The following is a 27,696-nucleotide window of genomic DNA, read 5'->3' on the forward strand; positions in this document are numbered from 1 at the left end:
GGAGAATAGGAAGAAGCCTTTATGTATATATTTCCTCCTCAAGAAAAAGATATAGTAAGGAACAATTTGCCCTGCAAGTTTGAAACAGCCGTACCGAAGCAGTGCTGAGTCCTCTGGCTGCTTGCGGTGGCTATGCGTAGGCCTCGTACGAGACGCAGGCAATTTTTTTTCTTTGATTTTTGCTTGTGACGAGCACTCCCGCTATGGCGGGACCGTACAACTAACGAGCCGTAGCAAACGAAGCCACTTGAAGAGAAGCCGAAGGCAGAATTGCATCCGTCCATAGATGTAGTCGTCACATGAAAGTGCATTGAGCCATCTTTTTGCCTGTCCACGTTTACATTTTCCACATTGACATAAGCAGCGAAAAGGGAGAATGCCGACTCCCCCACTCAAGCTCAATAAAAAAATTTTTCCTTTCATTTATTTTTTATAGAGTCTCTGCAGCAAAATGCCGCGCGTACATTTGCAACGAAGCACTATCATACATAAAGATCGTCGCCTGGTAACAGGGCTCGCAGTTCGTAGTCTTTAAGACACGAATGTCGGCATTTTAAGTATATATGCTAACGTGAAGCTTGAAGCTGTCGAATTGGAATAGTGTAGAATTGAGAGAGAGAGAGAGAGAGAGTTGGGGGGAGGGGGAGACGTATATAGCAAACCGTAACTCGTGCCTGAAAACAGTAATCTGTAAAATGAAACGCAAGTATACCATGGTTAGCAATGCATCCCATTACTCGACGTTTTATACAGATTTCTTTTTTAATTGGCCCTTCGTCATTGGCTCGGCCCAATCTGCGGAACTTACAACACGGGTGAGTCAGCCACAACTATATGGACGTGTTCTGGCTTATCCACACTGTGCAATATCTGCCTAACTCGGCTGCCTTGCTCATTTGTTACATTAAGCAAGTGCATCCTTTCAAGAAGGGCCTCTGTGCCCTGGATGGCAATCTACAATGGCTTGCTGTTGTACCTTTTGAGGAGTAAAACAATCGATTTATCTAGCACCTCACCGGAAACGCGACAGTGATTTCCTTTTATTTATTGTTAATAAAACACTTTAGCTGTACCTCTCTCTATCATGCGAACGCTCTTGGGCATTTTTTCTTTTGTCACCGCACCTTGCACCCATCGAATAGGACTCATTTTGCTAACGAAGCGCACTAATATAAAACCCGAAGACACACGTCTACAGTGAAGATAACAGATGCCTACTAAAAAGTAGTTACGGCATGTTGTTCACAACGACATTGGCCAGGCGATATTACAAAATCTGTTTACAAGTTCATGAAAAGATAAGGTGCCGTCCTATTGCTTCGCTGATATTTACTGATATTGTCTCAGGCGATCTGTCATAATAAACCCAAGTAGAAACAAGAACTTTCATTACTTATAGGGATATGTGGAAAAGATAGGGCACGACACACTGCGTATTGGAAGCTGCCCTTTGTTTGAAAAAGAAGTTGCTAACTCGCTCTTAAATGACGCTTTTATCGGTGCGACGTACAAAAAGGACACCATAGGTTTTTCTTTGTTACTAATTTGTTTCTGAAATATCTATTATTTTATATAAGCAATTGTGTTGCAGTGTAAATAATGTGTCACTTAACGCGCTCCATGTTTTTGCTCTCTGGCAGGATATGAACCGCTTTAGGCCCAGTGGTGACACATTCGATTAGGAAACTCAAGTCCCTTGTAATTTCCTGTCGTTATAACCAGCCACACCGAATCTTTCCAGAGGCGTTAGCATAATGAGAAATTTCTCAGCCAAAGGCACATACAAAAGGAGGGTAACATGGCCTCGCATTTCGGCTTTAGTATTGACTTCTTATTGTTCTTATATCTGTCTCACTGTGAACCAATACATATAAATGTCCGCTATTGTGTTAGCGCATTCATATAGCGTCGCGGGTTCTCAGTTAGCGGACAAACTTTTAATTGACGTGCATATCGAATAAAATACAAAACTTTTTTTTATGCCTGCCCAGTATCACCAAGCATGCTTGTTTGGTCTTACAAAGCAAAAACCAGTTCTTTCAGCGAAAATTGTCTGAGGGCCTTTTTCTATTTATCCTACCCTGTTCCGTATTCGCCAAAGTTTTTTTTTTCGTTAATGATATGTATTTGCCATCGGTAAGTGCTTTCTTTAATAATATCTGCAACCTCATGATCGGCTCGCGCCTTGTTGAACCTGATGCGTAGGTGCAATTCATACGCTCGCGTATCATCCACCTTGCCCCCAACGAGAACGCTTCTAGTGTCCTTTAGTTATACTTCTAGAGCCTTCTAGTGTTGGTTTAGTTATACCCTTGGATTATAGCGTTAGTTTGTAAATTCTTGACTATCTGTGTCTGTACCGCTTGTGTGATTATTCTATATAACATATTTCTCGCACAACACTTTGGGCAGCGAGCCAGGAAGAAAGCTAATGAAACATCTCAAGCTTTTGATTGAGATCTGTCTCTCTCTCTCTCGGCCTGTTTGTGCGTGCGTGCGTGCGTGTGTGTGTGTGTGTGTGTGTGCGTGCGTGCGTGCGTGCGTGCGTGCGTGTGTGTGTGTGTGTGTGTGTGTGTGTGTGTGTGTGTGTGTGTGTGTGTGTGTGTGTGTGTGTGTGTGTGTGTGTGTGTGTGTGTGTGTGTGTGTGTGTGTGTGTGTGTGTGTGTGTTTTCTTTCCCGTCAATGGCATTCCGAGAAATTTTCTGTTTGAGCTCGGCGCCCAATTAAATGGACTGAACGAGTAATCATGCTCGGCAACAAATAGGCCTTGCTGTATTTAATAATTTAGTAGACTACATAAGTTAAAATATTCAGCCTCTAACACCATCGAAGTAGCGTGCTCTCTTGATTACAACCTCTAGCCATTAATGCCAAGCATGCATTAACGCATACTGAAATGCCAACTTATTATGCCAAATTAGCATGCCAAATGCATGTTAATGCCAAGCATGTATGCATTTTTTTTTGCGATCATAGTATGCAGTTCGCAGGCGAAAGAAAAGTCGAAAAAAGAAAGAATGCCAGCCCGAATGCCAGAAAAAGAACTTTTCCTATCAGTATCCTGTTTGAATTCAATGAGCCCTTTGAATTTGCAAAACGACGTTGTCGACATTATAGCGGTTCAATGCCGAGCATGCACTGATTCGCATTTCTTGTGCAATCAGGGCCCTATCAGCGAAAATTCTGAAGCAGTAAGAATGGAAAGCTTTCGCTAAAAGCACTAATTACCATCTCGAAGAGGAAAAGCTGCTTTCCTTCATTTGATCAGTTTTTATAAACGGCAAATGGATAGCGTGAGAAAATTACAGCGACAAAGACAAGTTGAGAAGAAGACAGCAAACAAAGGTATTGTATTGGAGTGCGTACTCCATCGTGTTACGTCTTCTACTCATTGACGTGCACTTGTCGTCTATGCAGGAAAACGACTCTAGAAAGTTGCTGAAAAAAAGAAAAGTGTAATTTCTTTTAATGAACCTCTTCGGAAAAGCATACATAAAAGTTTGAGAGTCAGCCTGCTGTCCACTGATCGTAACCAACTCCTCCTCAGAGCGCTAACTTCTGCTTACAGATAACGTACCAGTGCCGCTTTTAAGACGTGATACAGTTTTGATACGCATGTTGGTCATTCTACCACTTCAAAGTGCTATCATGTAAGCATATGGCACTTCGTACCTATTAGCTATCAGTAGCAATAGCATCTGCAGCATCTACAGCCGTACCACGATCAGCCATTATTTGTGCACGTGTTGCTTGAAGACCGTCCACATCGCTCGTCGGCCCACAAAGCTGTGAAAGAACTTTTGTCTTTCTTGTCGGTGACTGGCTTATGTGCACTCACTCAGGCCCTCCGTGTGCGAGCGCGAGCTCACCGCAGTTTTCCTTCCCCTCCCCTCCCTCTATCGTGTCTTGCAATTCCTTCTCTCCCATCCCCCAGAGTAGAGTAGCCGACCAGACGCATTTCTGGTTAACATCCCTGCCTTCTCCCTTTATTTCCTCCTCCTCCTCCTACAGCAGCATCAAGCAATAGTATTGAAAGTTGGGTGAGTAAATATTGCCTCATTTTCAAAACAATGCGAGAATATGGCTCGTGAAGAAGGCAAACACAAGAGAGCGCTGACTGTCAATTCAATTTTTATTCAAGATGGAGTCTGTATAAGAGCTTGGTGGCACTAAACAAGCATGCAAAACATCAACAAAAACAAGAAGAAACTCGCCTCCATTCCACCCTATGAAAGTGAATGTACAGCGAAGCTGTTGCCAACGTTAGACAAGCACGACTGACATTAGGCGAACCTAGACAAGCACCACCACCACAAGCGACGTAAGTTAGGCGCGCACGCAAGTGTGTGGAAGTGCGGCACACCTGCTCGTTCCTCTAGGCTCTCCGCCAAGCGCAAGTTTCTTATTTAACTGATTCAATTTTTCAAAGTAAATTGCGTCGGAGAATTCATAAAGTACGATTTACGCACAAGCTGCAGATGTGATAGCTTGGGACTGTAATTTTAATATACGAGAAAATATATACCTCTTACGCGGAAAATCAAAGGCAGAGCCCTTTTCCAGATGCCGTTTGGGGTCTGTCTGAGTGGCTGCGACCGCAAGGTGGAGGTGCGGTTTTCGGACACTGCCCTAATGTCGATTATGGTCGCAGCACACGCGGTGCGACAGATGCAATGGGCAGAGCGTTCACGCATCAAAGGTGGATACATTGTGTGCACACGTACGTCATGCGCGCACACTCGTGTGCGGAAGTGCAGCATACGTCCTCATTCTCCTAGGCCCTCCGCCAAGCGCAATTTCATAATTAAACTACTCGAATTGCTCGATGTGAATAGCGTCAGAACATTCGTAAAGTATGATTTACATTCAAACTGAAGACATGGTCGCTTCGAATTGTAATTCGAATATACTGGAATCACGGCATCTTTACGTGACAATATCGCATAATTACGTAATCTGGTGACGTCATCGCTTCTAACGTGACGGAACGTGATGGCGTTTTTGTCAAGTAATGATGTCACCTCACGACGTCATGTGATGCTTCTTAGAGAAGCAGCATACTGTGCACTTTACTCTTCTTTGTACTGTCGTCAGGATCGGCCCTCGTTTTTTGTGATTACCGCGCACATGGACATGAAAAATCCCGACCACCTAGAGGTCAGCAGCTTCACTGCAAAACAAAACAGCCACTACAGCTTCAATGCTACGATACATGTGAAACAATATTCCTTTGAAAGGGCGATACTTTGCTTGCGTACACAAGACTTACAAGTCATTGTCAGTATCATGCGGCTCAATCATTTCCCTCTTCTCTTTATCGGGATATTTGATCAATATGACGGTAGCAACAAAGGAACAGATCAAGATTGTCGGCTGTGTGCAGCTTATCGCCACATTGGGTTACCTGTTACGGCGTTTCTGTGTTCATTAAGCTACACATTAGCAGCATCGTGCATTGACAAGCCCGCGCGCTATATGGTATGTTGGGGGCCAGGGCAAATTTCTTCAATATCCATTTCTCTCCCTCTCTCTCTTTCTTACGCCTGCGCGACAAGGATACAACGATAAACTAATTGCCTCTTTGTTCGAAAATTTGCTGTAGCCGGATTCAGCAGTCGAAGTTTCACGAAAGAAATAATTGAGCTCGTAGCAACTAATTGAAAATTTGCATATTTCATCCACAGCCTTAACTCTCTACACTGGACTTTGCTTAAGCAGAAACAAAATTAAAGTGGGTAGGGCAACTAACGCGTTCACGAATTAACACTCTTCTTCGCTCCCTATGAATAAATATGAGTGTAAGAGCAGATCCCAAGGCACGTCCTCTGTGGAACGGCATAGCCTGGTGAGTAAATTGGGGACAACCACGGCTGGCACGCGAAGATCTGGGTCGTGCGCCGTTGGGCCGTTCTTCCAGCCTATCCTCATTTTCACTAAAACAGTGCAACACAGTAGAATCTAGAATGCTCACATGGAAAGCAGGAACGAAAGGAGCCTCCAAATGTGCCGACACAGAGCGTGCGGGACCTTCAGCAAATTACCTCTAAATTATTCCTGTTCGTCATCTGGCAGTTCCGTGCTAAGACATCTTTCTTCAATGCGGTTTGTGGGGCCCCGCCTGAAAGAAGGACAAGCTTCCCGTTTACTCGTTTGTACAGTACTATATTGTCAAGAAAGCCGTCATAAATGCACTAGCTTTCAGAATGCTGAAGAATTTTAGCGAGACTGACTTCGTAATTCGCTGCCTTAGTACAGGGCACCTCTGCTGCGACCATCGCGAGACGAGATGAGAAGAAAATTATTGCGGGAACGTGCTTTCTAGCAAGTCGAGTCTTTGTCGAGGTAATCACCTCCAGGGCACTCGAACAATTATGCAAACGATGCGGCGAGTAAGCGAAAGCCAGGACGAGCACGACGTTCTTCTGTATTTCCACGACGCGAAAACTTCGGAGCCGTCGACGTGTCCGTCGTAGCCCGCATCGGAAGAGGAAGGTTTGCCGTTGCTTAAGCGACAACGTAACGCAGCGTTCGCTCCTTTGTAGTGCGTGTAGCTCGAGTAATGTGTTCCAGCTTTCTATTTTGTTATTTCTTATTATTCGCTGCACTAAATACGTTACGACACAATAGCGTTGCAAGAACGGTACGTCAAAGCCTGATTGTGCCGGCTTAGCGACTTTACCCTGCTTACCGCACGGCTTTAAGGAAATGTTCAGCAAATGGATGTCGCGGCGACAGAGCTATGTGCGGTGTTGTCCGCTAGGGCACAGAGAAGAAGCGAGGCGTTTCTGACGACACGAAAGACGTCCAGAGGGCGTCCGTGGGAGCCAGTCGCTTAGCTTAAGAGGAAGCTTTAGCCCGGGTGTTCCTGTCTAAATACATGTAAAAGCAGAATTCGTTTTTCTCGGCAACCACCGTAGCAAATTTGGCGAGGTTTGTTGCATATAAAAGAAAAACTTAAGCCTGCACTGTAAAAAAAATTTGCCTTACTTTACAGAAAATTTGCTGGTAATTTGTGACCGAACACTCTTCCGTAAATTAAGAACGGTCATTTCCGTAGAACGGACAACTGTAAAAAAAGAGACCGTAATACAAGATACGAGTGCTTCTGTATCTAGAAAACGGAAGACTCTGTATTCTGAATCTGTACTATAACCGTTAAAGTACGGTGCTTCTCATATTCAGAAAACGGAACACACCATATGCTGAATCTGTACTATAACCGTTAAAAAACAGGTGCTTGCCGTATTCAGAAAACGAAAGACTCCGTATGCTAAATCTGTACTATATCCGTTAAAGTACAGGTGCTTCCCGTATTTCATCTTGCAGAGCATATCCATTCGAAGAATGTGCCATCGGGGACAAAATTGCCCAGGACGTGCGAGAGTCGACCGAATTTCATTGGTGCGCTATTTGCTGGGATCAGCCGTGCCACCATCTGCGTTGGGAATGTGCATACGTGACCCACTATTTTCAGCGGTCTTGAGCAGAAATGCAATTTGGTCAACGCTCGCACTTCCAGGGTACTTTTGTCCACGATAGTACATCTCCTTTAATGCAAATGTCATGAAGGCAGCTCATAGTCAAAGCAGCAGGTCACCATTGAGAAAATTGTCTTGCCAACACACTGACATGGCTGCAGAGATAAAACACTTTGCACTTTGTGATATGAATGCACTGCATAGCATATATACAAAAAGGTGCAACATTTCAGTTCTCAAGTTCTTAGATCACAGAAGCAACTTTATTTTCTTCAATCACTCGTCTTGCACTTCTTCCTGGTGAAAGTTGTTCTTGACTCCAAACGCTTGCAAGGATAAACTTGCTGCTGTTAGGAGAAACAAATAGTATTCGTGAATATCCATCCTAAAGAAAGCGGCAAAAAAGTTTAATCACAGAACACGACAAAGCAGTAACTTCTGTGTTAGAAAAACATGTAAGTAGATCAACATTGTTGGAACAAGGGATGTTGCTGTAGCCAACATTTCGACATAGGTGCTTGTCATTAGGGTAGCAAATGTTTTCCTTGGCTGTGTTGTTTTGGATTTTGCATATCTCACTGGCCCCTAGCCTCATTGGGGGAGAAGTAACTGGTGCGTATAATAGGTCAAGAAAAGTCAAAGTGTTAAAATAAAGGAAGGAAGGGTGTGCTTAGCAGTGGTAATTGTGATGGAGCGGGTATGAGCGATGCTGTCAGTACTTGCCAAGAGTAGGGGTGACCAAAACAGAAAACGATGTACCCATGTAAGCAGTCATTAATCCAGTAGACCTAATCTTCCCAGAAGACAAAATAGGTATCAAGATAAACAGTTTGCACTTTTGGAAAAGGAAAACGAAGAATTAAGGAAAATAAATTTTGTATCAAGATGCATCTGGTTAGGATCACTGCAAGTGGTAAATGAAGGCGCATTATGAATATATATTTGGTTGAAAGCCGATGAAGAAAATATATATTAACCAAATATTAAAAAATAGGGACATTAAAATTAAACTGGATATGACCATAAAACAGTAAAGAACAGCCTGTGGAAAAAAATGGGATGGATAATATAACCAGGTGCAAGATTGCAAAACGTCGAGTGCTGTTTATATTCATGCTGCTGTTGACGGCTTCAAGTTTCTGTCTTCCTGTGGAACCTTTGTCTTACTTGAACAAGGAAATGGGTCATTTTTTAAACAAGCCAGTTCAAATGCAGTTCAAAGCTTCAGCGGTGTTATAATGAAAGAAAATATTATGGTCAGTTCTCCTGCTCATCTTGAAACTTATTGTGCGCAACAAACAGGGACGTAGAATAGAAGAAACACAATGTTAAGCGCTCGTCCTTGTGTTTCTTCTATTCTTCGTCCCTGTTTGTTGCGCACAATAAGTTTCAAGATGAATTTGTTCCAACTAGGCCGACTCGCAGTCTTGCTTCAGTTCTCCTGGGTGTGCTTTCATTCACCAGTTATTTCCACCGGTGTAAGTTCAAAATTTAATGGTCTAAATGGACCTTAGCTCCTGGCAAACCATTAGCTGGTCTTTTTTTCAACACAGATGCCTGCACATTATATGTGTTGGCAGGAGTGCTAGCGAACTACATTATACTTGTTGCCACAAACAAAGTGAAACTTGGTAACAGTGATTGCAAAAAAAAAACCAGCATTCCACAATACTGATTCAAGTCGTCTGGAAAAGTTGCTTAAGTTAACGTACACCCCCTACTCCACCAGACACAATTATTCACCCCACTGACTCTCATGGTGTCAACCATGCTATTACAACACTAGGCATCAAGTGAGGAGAATTAGGGGATAAGAGGGAACAATGCTTTTTGTTAGAACATCAAATGTGCTTTACATAAATGCTACATTCCAACTAACAAAGGAGCAACCGGTTTGTGAGATAGTGACCAATGCATACGAAAGCTAATGACATTCTGTGGAGCAGAATGTTGACGATGAGGTGTTATGCACACAAGTGTACTCTTTCACACAAAATGACATCCTGCACTCAAACCTTGTGCCAACATTAGAGTTTGAAAAACACCATAGTGGAAAGCAAAGAGTGCTAAATTTGTTGAAAATTACTAAAAATTATTCGATTATTCATTATCCTTACTGTTTGTTAAAGATTCACAGATTGTTCCCTATGGGTGCTGTAAACAGGCACCCTTCTTTTACAGTGGTAGCAACAATGATCTGTGGCACAGACAAGAATAAATGCTCATGAAGTTTATGCACGAGTATATCCTACAAATTACACCCCATTTCACATTCCAATATGGTAGAAGAGGAAGACGAAAAAAAACTACTTTCTGGTGGAGGATGCATACCCCAGAATAGAAGAAACAAGTGTACCCTAACCATTGCTGCTGCCGATGCCTGTGCACTAGCAGTTACATATAATATGGCAGTTACAATTGTTTTTCCACAAGCACTGCAAGTTGCGGCCAGTTTAACAGTACACAGCTGTAATAAATTTAGGGCAAGCTAAAGCTCTCTAATGGATTTATCTCATATGACACAATTGGAATGCAATATTCTGCAAATAAGTGAAGCGCGATGTGCCATCCCATACAATGAAACACCTTTGAAGAATCTGAATCACCACCTGCACTCTTAGGCAAAGTTACACCCTTTGGAGTGCCCCTTCTGCCACACAACAATAATCGTTATTTGCCTTGATGCGTTTCCTTTCTTGAAGACGCCACGCCCGCTACTTTGTTGTCGGGAATGCTATCATGCTGATAACGCGCATGCCGTTCGTTACTGGAAAGCACAGGGCTCGCAGCGTTAAAGAAAGGAAATGCATAAAGGCAGATGACAATTATCGTTGTGTGGAAGAAGGGGCACTTCAAAGGGTGTAACTCTGCCTAAGAGTGTGAGCCGTGACGAGGGAAAAGAGTGTGTTCTGTGTAAAGTAGTGCACCTGTATAACCTAAAGCTTTGGAGAATGCATTTAGTATGAGCTGGGAAGGTTCCTAATTTTAATTGCACACAGTGAAAACCTCCATGCAGTTTTGCAAAATGCAAACCCCCTACCTTTTTGTTGTTCAAACGTAATGACACGTAGGGCCATAACATGTACATTACGGGTGTTCCCAAACAATCAAAGTGAATAGCACCACCCTAAGTGTTATGTGCCTTCTTGTTAGTGTCGAATGCTGCGATCGGCAGAGAAACGGATTTCTGGAGCAATATAAAGTATTAGGTGCTGTGATCTCAGTTCTTTCACTGCTTTTTAAGCATTATCGGGTCCTAAAGTAAAGAAACGAGGAATAAATACATGCATATTTCACGTTACACCCCTCATAAGTATTTAGTAGTCTGGATTATGAAGGATTCTAGATTTACAATGCAGGACAGATTTTATTCCACTGAAAGAATGGCATCATGCCAATGATTCTGCATTTGGTGCTATATTTATTTGTATTTAGTTCAGTTGGAATGTGTGTGTATCGTCAGCGATATCGCTTGACATGTTTTATATTGACTGTTTTCTAAATTCAGGCAAATTCGTATTCGCAAATAACCTTGTATGACACCAAGAACTTGCTTAGCAGGAGTATTTCTAACATTTGCAAGATATGAGGCTCTTGAATGCATATCTCAGCCTGGGGTACACGCCGCCCCCTAATCTCATCAGCAAGTTTCTGGAACTCATCTACGAGGTTTCTTATGATGAATGTAAAGTTGCTTGAATGGGAGAAATAGGGAATTTATAACAGGTGAATTATGCAGCATAAGAATGATGTCAGCAAGAAGCAAGCATCAAGAACTATAAAATGAAGACTATAAAATGCAAGAATTATTTGGGATGATTTAAAATTCTGGCATTGGAACGAAATGTCTTTCAATCTATATATAAACTCTGATTATTCACTCTACTACCACGACCTTCATTAGAAACATTCATAATCATTATCCTATCTATGCCACATCATCCTAGCTAATATTCAAGCCTTCATAAGCTGCTTTTTTTACTGCTAATTCTCTGTGGGAAAGAGGTGTCCGTATGAAGACCATATCATATACTTATTACCCGTTTTTTGATAAATGATGAGGGAAAAACTTCACACCAAAAATGCATTGAGCTTGAGCAAGTTCTGCGTTTGATGCTGTTGATTCTTTTTTCCCTTTGCCATCATTGACCCACCTGGTTAGCTAAGTAGACAGAAAAGCTGCAGGAGAAAGGTGGGGGTGCCAAACCAGACTTGTGCCCCAGGGGACCTTTTCACGGTCACTGGAGGAACTGCCTGTGGCCTCGGCATCTTCCTTGAGGGCCACGGCCATGTCTAAGAAACCTTGTCTCCACAGGCTGCACAAAGAAAGATAATTTGCTGAGCTAAGTCTTTTTCTTAAAAGAACCCATTTAAGTTGTATTCGTGGCTTTGCACCACAAAACTGACACATGACTGGCCACTCAAGACACTTTATGTGTATTCGCAGGCTTATTCCTTGGAAAAACACTTTTATGTAGCACACAATGAGTAACAGTAACAAAAAATGTATCAGGAGGCTTTCATATTGCTCTACAACTTTTCATTGACACATTTCATTTAATTATTTGAGATATTTAATAACTAATTAAGAATTATGTAATTAGGCAGAATGCACAATATAATCAGAGTATCTCCAAGCGATGGCAAACATTACCTTCATTTTGTCTAGTTACATCGCATTTACATATTTCTAAATCTTGGTGCATGATAGTTAAGACACCCTGTAGATCAAAAAACAATATTAAAATTTTCATAATCATCTCTTGCGTGTTATTGGTGGCTATGGCTGCTTCAAGTTATTCTTTCAGTATGGTACAAGCAGTTTTGAAGTGAAATTGTTTTGCATCGAGGGCATGTAATCTAGGCAATCAAGCAAAAGGTCAAGTTGTGTTCACTATTCAGATGTTTAACTAAGAAGCTGCAGGAAAAGGAAACAAGACACAACACCTAATAAACAATGCAAAATTTGAAAATTTAAACTGAACAAGAAACCAGTGTTTTAAAACACAGAAAAAAAGCCAGCAGCTTACATCGAATACACCCTTGCTATGTACTCCAAGTGAAGTTGTTACCGCAATGCTTGGGCACCATATGAACGTAACAATCAACAACTTCGAGCAGAATATTAATACCACTAAATGAACTGGCCTTTGAAGATTCTTGATCTGAAATCCTCAACGACTTGTTCTGGTGTTTAATCTGTCAAGCTCAATCTGTATTCTCAAAAGCTGGCTCTCGGCCATAATTTCTGTAAACGCAACATCAGCTTAAATCTCAAGATAGGGTTGACCTGTAAATAAAGTGGATAATGCATGGCAAACATCATGAACTCTCTTACATGTTAACCAGAGGGTTCACTCATGCAGCCATGAAATTGTGATGCAGACACGATATATTGAAGCTGGTTTTGTGAAGTGTTTCATGCTTCCAAGGCTTCTTCAGTTGTGAAAGCTGTCTCCGTTAGCTAAATAAGCGATGAGAATAAAAAAATAACTTCAACATGCTCACAATATGTTGACCATTTGCAAGTAAACAGCAGCCTTTTTGGCACCCAGGTTGCCTGGTGCAAATCTACTATGCCACAGTACTTGCGTTACCCAGTACCAGCCACTTTAAAATGCAATGTGTTCAGAACCCTTTCCCTCTGTTTGTCTGCTTTGGAAACAGTTTAACATGTGTTCAGTAGGCGTCGAGAAAGGGGACAGAAAACACTGTGCACCACTGATTTCTAACATGTTTCGCTGGATGCAGCACACCGCACCGGATGCAGGTGAAGCTAGTGGAAATGCGATGTCATGCAGTCGCTTGTCCTGGAAGCAGGGCATATGGTGGACTAACTAGTGCGTGCGATCAGATAATATTGCTGCCGAAAAACTTTGTGGTTTTTCACATTTTAGGAGGTCTCTACATGTCTGGTAAGCACTTTTATGACAATCTGAACCCGTATACAATAGTGTTCTCTTACATCAAGTTTTTTCTGATTTTCCAGTGTTTCCATTGCACGCCACTTATGTTAGCGACACTGTAGACACTACAATGGAAAAATTCTGGACACCTCGAAACACTGCTTGGGTAGTTTATGGCACATCAGGCAGGCATGTTAGGGGAAGAAATGCTACACACCCGTGCAACAAAGTGCTGCCGCAAAGTTGTGAAGCACCAACTTCCGGGACAAGGCCGGCTTCAGTCGAGGGCGCTCGATGTGCTGTTCATCCCCTGTAGTAGAAATCAGTGGCGTGGACCCTTTTATACTGGCTGTCTTTTCTGGTCGGAACCTTGGCAACAGCTTCCACCATACTTTTTTGAACCTGCAACATGTGCAGAGAAAGTCACATCACTGTGCATTGATTGTATGGCTTTATTGTGCTACACATTCTATCAAATAATTAAAAAATACAGTTCACACATTTTTACTACTGTATATAGACAGTCTAGTTGCTATACACACCAAACATTACCATTCCTCTGACAGAATGCAACAATAGAAGCGTACACTGTAAAGCTACACTAAAATTTAAATTGATGTGACACCGTATGAGCATACACTATGCTTACTGTATGCTTTAGCCCTGTGTCAAGTAAAAGTTAATTGTCAATCATTTATGGTGTATTTCTACTTATTCTGGGTCATCAAACTGTACAATCAATGTTCCAAGTTTACACAATGTTGGCTTTTGATTGCCTATGTGATCCGTTTCCTACTTACGCATGCAGTAATCCCACTGTAATAAGGAAAAAGAGAATAGGAAATGCCGTGATAATCTTCTACATTTGATGAGGGCAGGAGCAATGACCAATAGCATGTGGTTGAAGCTACATAATTACTCAGTTTTCACACAGCTTAATTGTTCAGCAAGTAATAAAGAGCTATCCTGTGCACCTCTGCATGACCAATAAAATCTGACTGCTTTGACACTGCACTAAGGCTTGGTACTGTTCGGCAGTTCAGCTTTGGTTTTCTGATATACAGAACTGTTTAGGTACCAGTAGTTTACTTTGCGATAAAATGGAGCTTGGAGCACTGGTCATTTGCACATAAATAATGCGACAGCAAATATAACATAAGGATAGGAATATGGGTCCCTTGGAAAACGCACATACACATTATGATTATAATGTGATGTGATGCCACAATGAAACAGAAAGCAACGCATAGAAGTGGACGGCGCTTCCATGCCACCAAGGTTATTGGACAGACAGTACTTGAGAAGTGCCCGCAACACAATGTGTTGGCGGGCTAGTTGGTGTGAATCCATAAATACTTTGTTAAGCGCAAAACAATGGACACAAGAAAGACGACCGGCACAAGAGCGTACTCATGCGACGGGATCCAAAAAACCATATTGAGCACTGCACAAGGTTAAAGAAAGCACACTAATGCACTGTGACCCCAATGACTGTATGAAGAAAGCTTCCGATAACTCTCAGGCGGTGGTATCACAGCACTTTTTCAAAATCGTAGTATCACGAAACATGGCTTTGCACTTTTATATTTTACAATGTTGAGCCAAATGGGAACCTGTGCCTGTTGGTATGGATCGTTTAGGTTCGCAATGTTTCATGATGCTACGATTTTGAAAAAAGAGCCGTGATACCACCGCCAGAGAATTATCGGAAGTTTTCTTCATACAGTCATTGGGGCCACAGTGCATTAGTGTGCTTTCTTTAACCTTGTAAAGTGCTCAATATAGTTTTTTTTGGATTCTGTCGCATGAGTGTGCTTTTTTGATCAGATGTTGGTGGTTCCTGCACAGCCCATGTTCTTCTAGATTCTGCTGTCTACAAAGGAGGGACGCAATAAAGTGATGTCAGTTGAGAGTAGCGCCTTGTTCTGTCGTCTTTCTTGTGTCCGTTGTTTTGTGCTAAAAAAGCAATGATGTATTCCTTGTGTGTGTTTGAAGCAGGCACGTACCCAGGGGGGGGCCCGGGGGGGCCCGGGCCCCCCCCCGAAATCAAGTGGCATACCCCCCCCCCCCCCCCTCGCCACCCACGCCACCACTCCTCACACATTCCTAAAGCAACGTCAGATTAATGTTGAGACTTGGCAGCTGTTCATCGGTCAGCCTTATGCTGCATTTTTCACCCCTTTGAGATGGCGGTAGTTATCGGCATCTCTTGTAATGTGAAGGACAGTTTTCTCATAGATTCCGCACCCGCGCGATTAACTCGAGATGCGTTCAGTTGTCACCATCTATTCAACCGTCACGCGCATAGTTGTTGCTTTTGTTACTTCAACCTTCTTTGTTTAGGCTGTGCCTGGGACCAGGAGAGGGATGCGGCTGTTACTCAGCTGGTCTGTACTCTCATGGAACGAGTTGCGGCCGGAGAAAACGCCAATTGCGTTTAACTTTTCCATTCGCTTCATTATTCCCTTGAGTTACGGCCAGTGGCGTAGCAACAGGGAGGGCCGGGGGGCCGTGGGCCCCGGGTGCACGGGGCCAGTAGGGGGGGGGGGGGGTCATATACGTCTGAAGACATCCGAAAATTGTCGATATCCTCGCCTTCCTCGACTACACCCGGGGGGGGGGGGGGGGGAGGGGTGACAGAAGAGCTAAGGGCCCCGGGTGCCAGAAGACCTAGCTACGCCACTGGTTACGGCTCGCCGCGACGCTGGCAGATGCCCGGAACCATATACACTTGATATGAGTTAGATAAGGTAAGAAATAAAATGATGTGAAAGAGCGTCCATCATGAAACCTTGCAATAACCCTTAAACCCATAAGCAAGATGACTGTCGCCCGTTACCTCGTCTGTTTTTCCCTAATTGTATAGCACTTTTCGTGCAAAATTGGAAACTGGAAACAAAAATCGCAAGCAGTTGAGAAATTAAGCGACCTACTAAGGGATAGAGCTAACGCAACAACCAAACTGCAAGAAAAAGCAAATAATAAAAATGCTAACCGTTGTTTATGAGAATATTTATGGATCAACATCTTTTTATTCAAAAAGGAAGTAGTGAAAACGCCGCCGGAAGTGGAGAATAATTACTTGCTTTGAATGACGCTTCTACAGTTATCGGCCGAACCGCCTCACGTAGCCACTTCTCTGCTGTGCTTATGTGGGTATTTTTCTAACCTTTCGCAGTGAGCGCAGTACGTCTAGAATCGCAGAGTCCTGCGCTCTACGCGGTTGTATGGGACTGGCGGCCGCACAGCGTTACGCAATTCGCGGAACTGTCAAAACTGATCCACAAGGCGAAAATAACTGATATTCGAAACTATAACATCAGAAAGACTGAAGAAGCCGTAAAAAAATGAACGCAGCCTGAAATCAGTAAAAAGAAACCTGGCATAGGACAAACCATGATGTATGCACTAAAAGATAAGAGGGATAATATCATAAGCAATCTCGAAGATACAGTAAAAGCAGCGGAAAAATTCTAAGCTGACCTGTATACAGTACCCAGAGGAGTCACGATACCTCACTTAGAAACAGTAATGAACAGGATACAGAAACTCTCCTATAACTAGCGATGAGGTCAGAAGGGCCCTGCAAGGAATGAAACGATGAAGAACGGGAGGAGAAGGTGGAAAAACAGTCCATTTAATCAAAGATGGAGGAGACATAATGCTTGGAAAACTGGCGGCTCTTTATACGAAGTGTATATCGACTGCAAGGGTCCCAGAAAACTGGAAGAATGCAGACATTATACTAATCCACAAAAAAGGAGACGTTAAAGAATTGGAAAATTATAGGCCCATTAGCTTGCTCCCAGTATTATATAAGATATTTACCAAAATAATCTCCAATAGAATAAGGGCAACACTGGATTTTGTCAACCAAGGGAACAGGCTGGCTTCAGGAAGAGATACCTTACAATGGATCACATCCATGTCATCAATCAGGTTATCGCGAAATCTGCAGAGTACAATAAGCCTCTCTATGTGGCTTATACAGATTACGAAAATGCATTTGATTCAGTAGAGATACCAGCAGTCTATAGAGGCACCACGTAATCAAGGACTACAGAACGCTTACGCAAAAGGCTTGAAAAATATTGCTACATGCGTGTGGTATTTGTTTGTTTGAACGAGGTGCGTGGGCGCCATCACTCCAGAAAAGAGAAGGAAGAACGAACTGGGCTCGCGCTGTGAATCTAACCGGTCAGCGCTGCAACCGTTGTTGTAAATATAATCTGTAAATTGTTTCTCGTCTTACTGGCTCGTCCTTCGCGTAAGAATATATGTACAGAGGTTCTACAGCTACCTTAATTCTACACAAGAAAAGCAGGGAGATACCTATTGGGAAATGGGTCAGACAGGGAGACACAATTTCTCCAAAGCTATTCACTGCGTGCTTAGAAGAATTCAAGCTATTAAACTGGGAAGGCTTAGGAGTAAAGATCGACGGCAAATATCTCAGCAACCTTCGGTTTGTCGATGACATTTTTCTATTCAACAACAATGCAGACGAGTTACAACAAATGATTGGAGACCTTAATAGAGAAAGTGTAAGAGTGGGGTTGAATATGAATATGCAGAAGATGACGATAATGATAAATAGCCGGGCAAAGTAACAGGAGATCAGGATCGCCAGTCGGCCACTAGAGACTGTGAAGGAGTACGTTTACCTAGGTCAATTAATCACAGGGAACCCTGATCATGAGAAGGAAATTCACAGAAGAATAAAAATAGGTTGGATCGCATACGGCAGACATTGCCAGCTCCTGACTGGAAGCTTACCATTATTATTGAAAAGTAAGGTGTACAATCAGTGCATTTTGCCAGTGCTGACATATGGGGCAGAGACTTGAGAATGAGTTAAGGACCGCGCAAAGAGCGATCGAACGAAGATTGCTAGGCATAACGTTAAGAGAGAGAAAGAGAGTGGTTTGGATGAGAGAGCGAACGGGTATAGACGATATTCTAATTGACATCAAGAGGAAAAAATGTAGCTGGGCTGGTCATGTAATGCGCCGGTTAGATAACCGTTGGACCGTTAGGGTTACAGAATGGGTACCAAGAGAAGGAAAACGCAATCGAGGACGACAAAACACTAAGTGGAGCGCTGAAATTACGAAATTCGCGGGCGCTAGTTGGAATCGGTTGGCGCAGGACAGGGGTAAATGGAGATCGCAGGGAGAGGCCTTCGTCCTGCAGTGGACATAAAACAGGATGATGATGATGATGATGGAGGTGGTGGGCCCCCCCCGAAAAAAAATCCTGGGTACGTGCCTGGTTTGAAGACAGCTCCACACGCAGTAGCGTATCCAGTATTGCTGCCCAGTGGTTTAGCTCGCCGCAGTATGAAGTGCCACAAAACATAAGGAGAGAAACCTGCATTATAGTCTTGTTGCAAACAAGAATATAACGTGAAGTGCATTCTGAGGCCAGAAACTATGAAAAAAAATTTCATGATGCACCGCTGTGCAAGGTTTTATAGCAAAGTCAAATACATTTAGTGTAAATATGACACTATGATGATGCACAATGGTGGTAATCTGTAATAATATAAAAGGTGCCTTAATGTTACAACAAAAGCTGACATTACTTAATAATAGCCCTGTAAAATTTAACATGCAGGGGCACCGCTTGGTTAAACAATAGTGATGTATTGTCTATGTACACAAGTATTACCCACGCATTTCTGCCATTGTCTAAATGGCATAAATGAATGGGTAATACTTGTATACATAGATATTACATCTCTATTGTTTAACCAAGTGGGTAAACTATGTCTGCCTGACACAAGATTAGAATTAAACCATAAATTATACATAGTCACCCTAAGAGTAACACCTCATTTGAACTTCACAGTAAGTAGACGCCTGTTGATGCCAGCCTCTCCCAATGCTAAACTGTATTGCATGCTCTACAGAGAAATTAGAGTGGTATCACTCAACTCTGAAGCAATTCAGGACTGCAGCACTGTAGAAGACATCTACAAATGTCCCATTTCATGTATAACAGCCTGAATTGCTTGCACATCTTACCAAGTGCAAATTAAAATTTCTTTTTGTTTAGCATTTTTGCCTGCTAGACCACAATCCAATGTCATCAATATATTAACATATTACCTCAAAGAACCTAATTTGGCTTATAGATTAACACCTTTGCATACTGCCACAGCTGCACTCTGTCATATGCGTTGCAATCATAAAGGAGTGCTCCAATGGCACTAACAGTGATCACCTACACAGCTAAGTAAACGGTCATGATTCAGGTGGCAAATAGCTATGAGAAAAAAAAAATCCACTCACCTTGAGAGCTATAATACTGCAATAACTTGAGAGAGATGGACCCATTGCAGGCAGCAGACCTCTTCTCAGCTCCAGCACAACAGCAACTTGCCTTTCAGTAAAAGAAAAGGATTGATTAGTAATGATAAGTTACCTTGTTTTTGCTGAGTATCAATACAATCTGACTTTCATGCATATCCACTCTCCGCTTTAGTAATACAACTGAATTATTCGTCAAATAAAAGAGTCTATGATGATACCATTCGCATCTCTTGTATGTCCAAATTTTTTCGCACTGATACCCCGTTTACTGCTTGCTTAGTGGCACGAATGCCTTGACTGCCCAGACATCATTCGAAGGAATACGTCTTGCTGCACCGCAAACGGTGCAGCAAGACGTTTTTTTCTGGTCACAATTAAAACGTGCACCCAAGCAAGAAAGTAACGATCACAGGTAGTGAGCGACTGCTATTGCCTCGAACGTTTATTTCCGTATTTTAACAGAAGTTCTTGTATCGGATACAGTAAGCCCTCAAGCCAATACAAGCGTCAATACAAGAGCTCAACTGAACGCAGTTTTATTCTACGCTTTTAACGCGAGTGAACAAAAGGTTAGAAGTACCTCACGGAAATTGCGATCGAGCCAATCGCGCTACGACTGGAATCGATCTGAAAAGATAGGTTGATCCCTTCCCCATTCATGCGTCATTTTTGCCCTAAGACGTTGCATAGTGGTCTTTTGAAACAATATTTCTGTTCGCGACACCGGCTTACCACACATCATTTTAACCCCTACGTTATGCAAACCAAATAAGATTAAAATGGGCTTACCTCATGAGCAAGTTACGAGCGCGCGTAGACTGTTGAACACCCGTTGAGAGCAAGCAGGCTAGCCGTGTCCAAGCGCATACGTGCACCCAAACACAGGACAACTTCTTCGATGCCGCAGCGAGCAGAGTTTTGTACACGAAGTGAAAGACATCCAGCGCAAATATCTCCGCGCGATGACGGCAAATAACGAGCGCACAAGCGTACACAACACAGCAACAAATTCGGAACTTTGCCAATTCGAACGTGCCGAGACCCAAGCAGCGTAACCATCCATCGTTTCTGTTCTTCGCTCCCGATGCGTCAATCTCTCTTCCTTGGGCTCTTGCTCCACCCTTGAGTACAAATCAAGAGATATTTACGGCGAATTAACAACATTTACAACACGACTCGAAAAATGCCGGCTGACTACACATGTGCATCTCCGTCTGCCACTCCTAACGGACGCGCAGCGCGCGCTGCCCCCTGGTGTCGCACTCTGAGCGCGGAGAACCGAACAGAATCGGTTTCGTTTTCGCATTTCTGCTCTTGTTACTGGAACTGCAATATAATTGCTTGACAATTAATTGAATTCTAAAAGAGGAGAACGCTTTCTCTCCCACAAGTTAGTGCGTTTTATACAAAGGGAGAGAGAATTCAAAAGGCAGAAAGGCAGGGAGGTCAACCAAAGCATTCGCTACTGGCGATAGCAAACCCCTGTGCTATAATGAAGTGCAAAGCAGTGCACTGCGATGCTTCCATAAGCTCTAGTACAGGGATAATTTGGGCTGGTTGGTGCATGTAATGAACGGGTAAATAATGAGTTGTGTCATAACATTACCCATGCATAAAGCACGTGGAACTAATGGTATTGCATTCTAGGTCAAAAAGAAATAAAGCTTGAATCGTTACATCTCGACACTGGGCATTCTTTCTTTCCGAAATATTTTTTTCTTCTTTTTGACAGTATACACAGTACTAGCACGGTAATAGGTCCTTCATCTTCAGTCACCTTCCAGTAGTTTACACACATGTCGGTGCATGTTCGCGTTCTTTATTCTACCGTACAAGAACGAGCACGCTTACCGGTCTTGTTTCAAGATGAAGCGCCAAATGTTTGCGATTACATCTTACCGCAAGAATTAACACATGAACAGTGAAGATTATGCGTAATCGATTTGTCTAAATGAATGGGCAGTTATTGTCAGAGACGAGATATTTTGTAAATATCATGGGAATGAGTTCAACCAACTACATTGCAGTTCAGCAGTGCCCTTTGACACTTGGGTTAATTGCTTGCCGCATTCGAAAATTTCCTCCGACCGTTGTACTTGGATCTATAGGCCGCCAGTCCCCTTCGAGACCATTTATTGCCAAATGTAAACGCAGTTACGGTCATTATACCACTCCCTGCGTTTCGGTACTGATTTAGAGTGCGCACAATTTTTGGCGTATAGAGCACCAATGTCATTCCCAGTGCACCAGCACCTGAGTGCCGCAAGCTTGTTTACGCATGCACGTATGTCCCCGGCTCTTCATTCACTTAAACATATATGCTGCGTTATTAACTACAAAGCGCTTAATTTGAGAACATTGCGAGAACACGCATATATTTGCGCATATGATCAGCGTTACAAAGCCCATATGCGCGGCAAATTGCGACCGGAATAGAAGATGCGTATATATATTTATACGATCTGTTATTGCAGCTTTTGGTAGAAGGCTAGCTCTCACATTTTGTACGCAACTTCATAATGCGTACAGTTTGCGTGTTCAATAAAGTATTGTTAGCTGAAACTTTATGAGTACGAGCGCTCATTCAGACAGCTTAAATTTTCTCACAATATACGGATGTTCACATAACAAAAATACGGGATTCTCTCTGTTTCGTCCAAAACAGCGTATAGCCGTTATATGATTACAGTGAAAATGTCCGTAAAGCTGAATACGGAGAGCACTTTCCGTATATTAACGGCAGATTTTGCCGTATTTTTGAAATTTGACATACTTTCCGTATTTTTATCTGCAGTTCTCCGTATAATGACAGAAATCCCCCGTAAAATTACGGAAATTTTTTACAGTGTGACTTAGTGTCTGTTTGTATTGAATTTCTAATTTACTTTGTAAATCTTTTATTGAAAATTGGCAATAATTGCAAATTTTCAGAAAACGAAACTATCAAGTTTATAACTTTGTAACTCAGCAATGAAAAATGATATTGCAATTATGGGAACCGCATGTAATAATACATCTAAAACGTACAAAATTGATATGTTACACATGAATCTCAAAACATTTTGTAATATAGAAATACATCTTTTGCATAACCTTTGCACTGAACGTAACTAATTGAAATTTGTCCGCTTTTGATGATCTAATAGATTCCGTTTACAGAACCGCGATATCTGTTCTTGATGAAGAGCTATTGATTTGTAAGCTTCGTGCTTCCATTTTTTCGGACTTCCGTATTTTAGAAAGTTATTTTAACATAATTGAAGCCCTAAATATAAATTCCGCTTCGAACAGTCACTAGAATTTACCTTTGTCTCTCAAATGCAACAAACTTCTTTAACATCAGTCCTGGCGTTATCTCAGAAAAGCGTTTCTGCGTTTTACATGTATTTGAATAGGCCTTGTCGCAGTTGGTCCCGAGCTAAAGCTTCCTCTTTAAGGAATTGAGACTGCTTGTGGCGGGAAAGACATGGTCACTGGACAGCGCGACTTTGTATTGAGATAGGCTTCCAAAGTTCTCTGGACATCACTTTTGAGAATTCTGTCTTCAGAAGACGCTTAATCTAACCTTGACCTCCACTCATATTAAAGCCGAGTTTTATGTCCATGTGATACGGCATGATGTTCTAGATAAAACTAATGTCATAAAGCTCGATGACCAGGCGAGAGCAACGTGCAATGCAGCGACGCAAGAAACTGTCTTAAATTGAGTTTTTGCACGCTCTTCCTGGGACCCTAAGGTCACTGATTTTGATATGTGATTAGAAAGCATATACAGCTTCCCTATTCAAATGTCTGTGACGCTCCGGAAATGTTTGTTTCCTTTGAGTACATCGCTGTAATCCTCTTCCACTGCTGCTCAAAATATTGAATCGTCACGTTATTCTGTTCTGAAGAAAGAAAATGGCACAAAACATTTAAAGAACATCCTAATTTATATCGAACTGGCACTGAAGATAAGACAATAAATAAAATGCCAAGCCTGTTCTTATGGGGTTGATTTTTTAGGAGGAGATCACACGACCGTCTTTTTTTCTTTCTTTTCTTCTGATCCTACTTCCGGCGAGGAAAAGGTCGCTCAAGCGCGCACGACTGGACTAGCGCTGTACTCACGCTGTTTTAAAGCGCATATTGCTCTTCGCAACTCGCATTCACTGTGCCTATTAAAAATTAACAATGTGAGATTTCGCTGGATAAAAAAATATCCGCTCTCTGCCCCAGCATTGATGGCTTTCTTTTTTTATGTTCACTGAGCATTCTGCATGACCGCACACTTATGTCTACATGCCCTTAAGGAATTCAGCTGATTAAAATAATTTTTCTTTTGCTCCTGCTTCGCCAATTAGTCATTCAACCTAACCGTCACCACACATAATTCTCCCTGCTTTCTATTATTTCCAGCGGTGATAATTACTCTTTAAAGGTCACCAGGACATGCTCACTGAACGTTAAATAAACGGTTGGCTGCACTTCCTGAGAACTTCCGCGTTGCGCTTCTTTTCGTTTAGAATTCAGATGTTTTTCATATATTTTTTTTCGAATAGTCACCCTGTCTTGTTTAAGCGAAATGCGACCACTACTGTATTTGACCAGCAGCTAAAGAGATATTTTTAAAAGCTTAGCACAAAAATTCTGCCACTGTCACCTCTTTTTTTTCCGCATGGAGTACTTTCTATAGCACTTGCATGCTTCAGTGTTTACAAGAGCACACGCACGCATCTCCACCTGCCCATTTTATATTATTGACCTTTGATACAATGCGTGGTTGCATCAGTGTACAAAGCTGCGTGTACATTGTTAAAGGGTTGTGAGTGATCGACTAGAGACTGAATTATTATCGAAGATGTATACGACCAGGCGAAAGTTAGATGGAAGTCAGGGGCTTCATTTAATGATGTATAAAACTAGGACCACGGAAGAATTCTTTTCTTTATTGTGCTTCAAACGGTAAGTATAGCGACCAGGCAGTAATAACGAGCTTTACTGAGGGAATGTTCCATATCTTGTAAGCCACCCTGGTAGCTATATGGTGTTGCGCTGCTGGGCTCGAGCTCGCCGGTTCGAACGCTGATGCGTCAGCCACATTTCGATGGAGCGGGTGAAATTGAAAAACGTTCGTGTACTTTGATTTAAGTGCACGTTAAAGAACCCCAGGTGGTCAAGATTAGTATGGAGTCACTCCATACTACTACTACTACTACTACTCCACTACTGCGTGCTTCGTAATGGAATCGTGGTTCTGGCATGTAGAACCGCACAATTGTAAGTTTAACAGTTTGTTGGCTTCCTATTCAATTTCAAGCAACATTGTGTGTGAAAGTAGTTTTTTATTTTCTTTTTTTCGCCACTTCGCCCGCGAGCAGTATGGGATGTTGCGTTTACCCGGGTAATACATTTTTTTTTTTGACCCCCTAAAAACCGTACCAATGAGGCTCTGCTGTAACTTGAACGAAATAATTCCCTTCTAGGAAGCGTGTATAAAGAAGGCGAGCACCTGAACGTGTTGCCTGCACCTAGACACAAACACACGGGCATTCTTAAATGCTGCAAATACATCCGGCTGGAAGCTCTGACACGGTAGGGAACAAAAGCTTCATCTGCTTTCCCTGTTTCTGCCGATGCATATCGTCTGCTGTTGCAGCGTCGCCATAGCTATAAGCTCTTGCATGCAGTTTGGGACACGGAGACGCAGAAACGTAGAGAGAAGCTCAAGTTTTCACACAGCAATCGATCGTGGTTTCAGGCGATCAGATGTATTAGTACAGATGGCAAAGTGACGAATCCCTTTTGCCCGAATAAACTGTTTAATGAGAAAGCAGGAAGAGGAAACCCAGGGAAGTCAACCAGGCCAGTTTGCGGTTCGCTACCTTGTGCTAGGGGTAAGAAACTTGAAAGAGGAGGGAGTAAAGGGCCTCGCTCACGCAAAAAAAAAAGGATGCACATCTATATACAAAGGGTTGGTCAGACTTGTGCATTTTACAAACTGAAGCAGCACGCGAATTTCTTTTTTTTTTCTGTTGAGCAAGTGAGAGATGTAGCCATGGCCCTAGAATTTTTTACTCTGAAGAGTGCTGTGAAATCCAGCCAGTTTAACGTGGTTTGCAAAGAGAGACAATTTGCTTCCTGTTGTACCTATTGAAGGCAAACGCCCAAAAATGTGGGATTGATGGCCTCTTGGCATCCTTAGGAAGCTAGGTAAAAAACAAAAAGATTAAGTAAGGTCGAAACGGGCAGGGAAGGGAAAGAGGAAATGAGCGACAATGAAGGTAAAACCTCACTCGCTTCTATCAGCAAGCAAGAAGGAGAGAAAAAGGAGGCCAAGAGAAACTAATGAAGAGGAAGAAAAAGCAAAGCAGAAATAAGGGAAAGATTATTCAATTACAGAAACGATTCAAGTTAGTAAGGAAAAGGTTTTCAAAAACTATTTTTGTTTGGCATGTTATCTAGTACAGCCTGAGGGCGGCAATATCTGTTTGAAGGGACCATTCTTCTTCGATTTCTTAAAATTTGTATATTCAGCTTAAAAAAATATTGTTTTCAGCTGTTCTTGCGATTAAAATGGATCTATTTCTTGAGAGATAAATCAGCACGAAGCAACTGTCTGTTCGACAGAAGGATTACTCAGAGGACAAGACTGGATTTCCGTGTTTATTTTTGCCTTTGAGAATATTTTGTTCTATTATCGCCTGGAGTGTTCTCGCGAGCTTTTAACGAGCTTCTTTCTAGGTGGTCCTCTTAAGTTTAGGGCAACCTGCTTGAGGCCTTCACCTCTGCAGAAGATAAATCGGAGTCCAGGCTTGTCAAAAGAATGGCTTCTGATTACAGATAGCAGGAAGCCGATGGCCATTACTTTGCTTTCATCCTCAAGCCTCACCGACTTGTCGTCTCAACGTTTGCGTTCACTTTCACGGATAGTTTGTTAGGAACTCTTTTCCTTAGGCTTTGTCCTGACCTTTGCGCACGTTCATATTTTTACTTCCTGTTAGCGTTGTCACTGTTTACTTCGGTAACAAGTGTGTTTCTTCCGCTAAAGTGCTGAGCTTTTAATCTTTTAGAGAGCTGTGGAAGGCTGGTGGATGCACGCTAAGTGCTTGTGCTAGCTAACGGCGTGAAACACAGTTTTGTTGATCCTTTAAATTGGTGCAAAGACGAAAGTCCATTTAACTACAGCAAGTCTATGACCTTTAAGAAAATCCTTTCGAAAAAAATTCCCCAGCAGATTCTCTTATCTTTCGACTTGCGTGAAAAAGATGCGGACATGTGTCCTAATTCTCTGGTTTTCTGTTCACCCGATGGAAAATGCACGTCGACTTAGATCTCTCGAACGTTCGATACTCGATCATCTGTGGTCAGACTTGCTGCCTCATCCAACGGGCTCTATCTTCGTACTCCGATTAAGGAGCCACATAGAATAGATATGACAAGTCACTGTGAGGAATAACGAGGAAATGTTCGTTTATACCAGTGCACAAGGTGGGAGGGGCTTGCGATATGCCTAAAACGATGAACCCGTTAAGGTAAAAGGTTATAGTGCCCTTAATACCTTTATAGAGCCAGGAATTCAAACCGAAACAACCCAATAGAGTATTAGCTGTCTATGGGTACACTTACTGACGCACAGTGCGTCTTCTAGTTTCTCGGGATCATGACTGTGACGCCCTGGGCCGTTTGCGCAAACCGTACGTCGTGGACGGACTGCACCGAGAGCAGCGTACAAAATTCCAATTAAGGAAACTAATAATCTGGATTTACTGGTCCGCGGTGCTCACAGTTAAGCACAACATGATATAAGCCAGCAGTTTGGCACAAGGCAGAGTCAGCGTCAGTAACAAAGGAATGTAAAAAATGGAATGGAATGGAAAAACTTTATCGCTCTATATCTCAGAGAGATGGGCGGTGGGCCGGTGTCTTCATGTCTTGAGTCCTGGCCGCAATGTAAAAAAAGTAAGAGCCATACATTAAACATTAAAGCTTAAGTTGTCTTTGAAAGTGCAAATATTC

At 42.4% G+C, this 27,696-nt stretch overlaps 1 long non-coding RNA gene across 2 annotated transcripts; it reads right to left on the reverse strand.

The window, feature by feature from the left end:
- Positions 1–7,719: 7,719 nt before the first annotated feature.
- On the reverse strand, positions 7,720–21,182 carry LOC139060202 (uncharacterized). 2 transcript variants are annotated; one of them, XR_011514660.1, is made up of 5 exons: positions 20,488–21,182; positions 19,678–19,768; positions 13,602–13,786; positions 11,633–11,794; positions 7,720–7,822 (listed from the first exon to the last, which is right to left on the reverse strand). It is a non-coding gene; the product is annotated as an uncharacterized lncRNA (long non-coding RNA). The 2 variants fall into 2 exon arrangements; XR_011514659.1 differs by having other exon boundaries at positions 7,720–7,825; positions 20,488–21,181.
- Positions 21,183–27,696: the final 6,514 nt, after the last annotated feature.

The sequence above is a fragment of the Dermacentor albipictus genome, chromosome 5 (genome assembly GCF_038994185.2).
Source record: "Dermacentor albipictus isolate Rhodes 1998 colony chromosome 5, USDA_Dalb.pri_finalv2, whole genome shotgun sequence".
NCBI classification, from domain to species: domain Eukaryota; kingdom Metazoa; phylum Arthropoda; class Arachnida; order Ixodida; family Ixodidae; genus Dermacentor; species Dermacentor albipictus.